This window comes from Benincasa hispida, chromosome 2 (assembly GCF_027475165.1).
Source record: "Benincasa hispida cultivar pf3 chromosome 2, pf3_genome.v1.1, whole genome shotgun sequence".
NCBI classification, from domain to species: domain Eukaryota; kingdom Viridiplantae; phylum Streptophyta; class Magnoliopsida; order Cucurbitales; family Cucurbitaceae; genus Benincasa; species Benincasa hispida.
Window position 1 is genome coordinate 5,476,690 of NC_143479.1, and position 4,064 is coordinate 5,480,753.

The window sequence follows — 4,064 nt, forward strand, 5'->3', positions numbered from 1 at the left end:
GACTTATTTACAAAATTATTACCAATCGCAACCTTTGAAAAATTAGTGCACAACATTAGAATACGACGAGTCGGGGATCTTTAGTGATATTTTCATGAGAGGAGTAAATATATTGTATTCTTTTAGGAGTATATATTATATGAAATGTGTACTCTTTTTCATTCACTAGGGTTTTTTCCCATTGGATTTTTCCTACTAAGGTTTTAGTGAGGCATATGTCATATATATAATGGGCATCTAAGGGGGAGAATTATAAATATTATAATATGTGTTAGACATATGCCCAAGCTTAGTGTCAAAAGTCAAATCTTCTCCTTCTATTACCACATATGTTGGCCATATTTCATACAACAATTTGTGCTTGATATCCAAATGTGTCACATCTTACTTGCCAAAATCCCTATAAATAAGTTGTTATTTGTGGACTTTTAAGACACATACATTGGGCAAAATCCATGAATTTTGAGAAAGTGGAGAATCTTGAGAAATTTTCATATTTTATATTTTTTTATTGATTTAGTATATATTATATTATATTCTTTTTAATATTATATGTTACTGGTATCCATGTTGACGTTGTGCTCCTCAAATTCACAACAAAGATAATATTTAAACAAAGGAAATTTGAGTTCTTTGCTGGATCTAATTACCTAAACGTCCTTATCATCTTTTTTTTTTTCTTCCTTTTTTTAAGTTTAAAATATACGAATATTTGTGAATATTTCAGTTCTAAATCTTTGATTTTTTTTTTTTTTTTTTTTTTTACAATTCAATCTTTGAATTTTATGAGAGAGAAATGGAAGAAATTAGAGAAATTGAGAGAATAGCTTTTAATTAAAAAGTGGATTCTTTTCATAAAAAAAAAAAAAAAAAAAAAAAAAAAAAAAAAAAAAAACAACAACAAATTTGAGTTCTGTTTTTCACTCGAATCTAATTTATGTACTAGAACATAAAATAAAATAAACGTGTGCTTTCCACTATAGAATCCAAAGATAAGAGTAATAAGTAAGCTAGAGTAATAAGTAAAGATTGCACTGGAATAACTAAGGCTTTTTTTAATCATTTTATTTTTGAAAAATAAGCCTATGCATACTACTTTTGCCTCTAAATATCTTCCTTTGTTATCTACTTTTCACTAATCGTTTAAAAAAACTAAGCTAAAATTTGAGAACTAAAAAAAAGTAGCTTTCAAAAGTTGGTTATATTTTTGAAATTTGGCTAAGAATTCAACCAATGTACTTAAAAAAAGATGCAAATCATTATAAGAAATGTGTATGAAATAGGTTTAATTTTTAAAAATAAAAACAAAAATCAAATGGTTACCAAACGGAGTCTAAATTATATGGGAGTGACAATACCTAACTTAATCAAACAAATAAAACTTTAATATTCCCACATGACCACTCATTGGAATATCGAGTTTAATTGAATTTTTCACTCTAATGCAGGTCATCGTTTTGTCGTGTAAGGTTTGAGAGAATCGTTTGATATGCTATTGTCTATCATATTTGGTGCAAACTTAATCTTTGTGTTCATAGTGTTACCTTACACGCTCATTGGGTGGTTAGCTTTGGAGTTTTTGTACGGAAGGCCCAAGATTCAAATTTGCTCGAAAAATAGCCTTTTGCTTATGTCAACCACGTGTAAAAGTACCATCTTGTTCCCAAACCGTGCATGAGGGCTTGGTGCTCAAACAAATTCTCGTTCCTTCATCTCGTTTCTCACTCCTTCTCTTTGTGCCTTATAAGACACAATTGAAATTTTTTTCTTCGATTTTTTTCCCTTGTTCAGATTCTTCCTCTCGCTTTTCGCTTTTACCTCTAGCTTCTCATTCTAGTTTTTTACTCATTTTTTTTTTGTTCTTTATCAGACACAACAATAATTTTTTTCTTCAATTTTTTTCTTTGTTAAGATTCTTCCTCTAGCTTGAAAAAAAACTGCAAAACAAAGAATGAAAAGAAAAAAATTGGAGAACAAAGAAGAAGAAGAAGAATGATGCAGAAAAAATGGAAGAAGAAGATGAGGCACATGACCAAAAAAAAAACAAATAGTTAGAAAAAGAAATGAAAAAAAAAAAGCGAAGGAAGAAACGAAGAAAAAAAAAAGAAGAAGAAGAAGAAGAAGAAAGAAGAAAAAACACAGAAAAAAAAAATGAAATTGCAAAATGAAGAAGAAGAAAGAAGGGTTAAAGTAGTAATTTCACAAAATATTGACATTAGTAGACTAAAATTAATTTGTTCTGAAACTTGGGGCTACTTTTCATTTGGACCCCTATAAAGGGTCCCTCTATACCATCATTCCGTTAATTTTGTTGTTCTCGGTTAGCTCGTGGCTTCTATTGAAGGGACTCAAATAGGGTTCATCTTCTTGGGATCTTTTTCGTTGAGTAGTATATGTCTATTCTATGTATTTGGTTTGTATTTTTTTGTTAATGTATTCCTCTTAATTCCTTTAGTAGTATTTTTGTGTTTTGATTGTGCCTTGACTTCAAGTAAATTGCAAAAACTACTCTTGAAGTACGATGGTGGCAATAATTACATCATTAAATTTTCAATTTTAAAAATTAACCTCAAACTTTTAAATGTGTAAGAATTGAATCCCAAAACGTTAGTAAAAATTATTTCTCTAGTATTAAAATACTAAAACAGTTGATTTTGATAAGTTGAAGGAAATGGGTTGTTTTTGAAATAAACGATATGGCCTTTTAACTCTCTCTCCTTAACTCCCCGAATCGTTGGGGAAGAACATAATGAAACTATGGAAAGAGTTAAACAAACTTTACAACGTTACATAGAACTGCAGGACATTATAATTATCTGGATTGCACGAAAAAATGAGTGTTTCTTATCACAACTTTTTTTTTTTGTAGCACCTCTGGTCCATCCTTTAACTCTGCTTCTACCATCCCCCTTCCGCACACCTTGGTGCTTGCCTCTGGACTCTTCGACTGGAACGTAATAGAAGAATATTTAATGAGAAAGCCATCATGTTGGGCCAATTATGGGATATCTCATCAGTCTTGCTGTTTTATGGAGTACTAGATTTAAGTTATTTTACAATTATGATGCATTCTTGTATAACTCTCAATTGAAAGACTTTTCTCTAGCCTCTTTCCTTTCTTTTTTTTTTTTTATCGTACTTTAACTCATGCGCCTTGTATATTTCCCTTCCATCTATGATATGTTTCCTTTTGGACCGGGATGTGATAAAGGCACTAAGGATGTTTCAACCTAGTTGAGATGTCTGGGTACGCTTCCTGATCCCTCAACCTATCAATATCTTTCAAAAAAAGAAAAAAACGATATGCCTTAAGATACTGGTTTATCGTGGCAAAATGTCCTAACGAAAAATTAATGAGAGATCGCCAACGGGAAAGTGGATGATTGAAGGAGAAGGAAATGACCATAGATGAAACTTGAAAGGGGAAGGTAGAGAGTGAAATTAGAAAGAGAAATAAGAAATATATGAGAAATATTGTGTAAGATGGGTTTAATTATTACATTTATCATAGTTTGAAGGTTAAATTTTTATTCTTGAAAGTTTTGGGATCCAATTTTTACATCTTTTAAAATCAGAGGGTCTAATTTTTAAAATTGAAAGTTTAGATGTGTAATTATTATCACCATTTACTTTAGTGGTAGTTTTTGCAATTTGTCCAATTATTTATTCATCTATTAAGAATCACTTTTTAATTTATTATAAATTGGAATCAATTGATATTAACAATTTAACTTTCTTAAAAATATGCCATCTTGATCGCTAACGATTTACAAATTTCAAAATTTCCATTTAATACTAATATATTTTTACAAATCTGTTCCCTCATAAATTTTTTATTGATTTAGGTTTGGATTGGGAGTGAAAAACAATTGTGGGAGAATCTTAACCTTTTGCAGTTTGGTAGATATGATATTCATTTAAAATCTTAACTTTTTTATTTCAACTTCTGCCAAAAAAAAATGAAATAAATAAATATATTCTCTCTAGTTATTATTTAAAAAAAAAGTATAAATATATTATTCCTTTCATGTCTTTTCACTTTTCAATTTTTAATAACATTTTTT

General features: G+C 29.3%; 1 long non-coding RNA gene across 1 annotated transcript; it reads left to right on the forward strand.

Annotated features, from left to right (window-relative positions):
* The first annotated feature begins 2,304 nt into the window (after window positions 1–2,304).
* On the forward strand, window positions 2,305–3,104 carry LOC150037605 (uncharacterized). The gene is made up of 2 exons (XR_016527968.1): window positions 2,305–2,413; window positions 2,870–3,104. It is a non-coding gene; the product is annotated as an uncharacterized LOC150037605 (long non-coding RNA).
* Window positions 3,105–4,064: the final 960 nt, after the last annotated feature.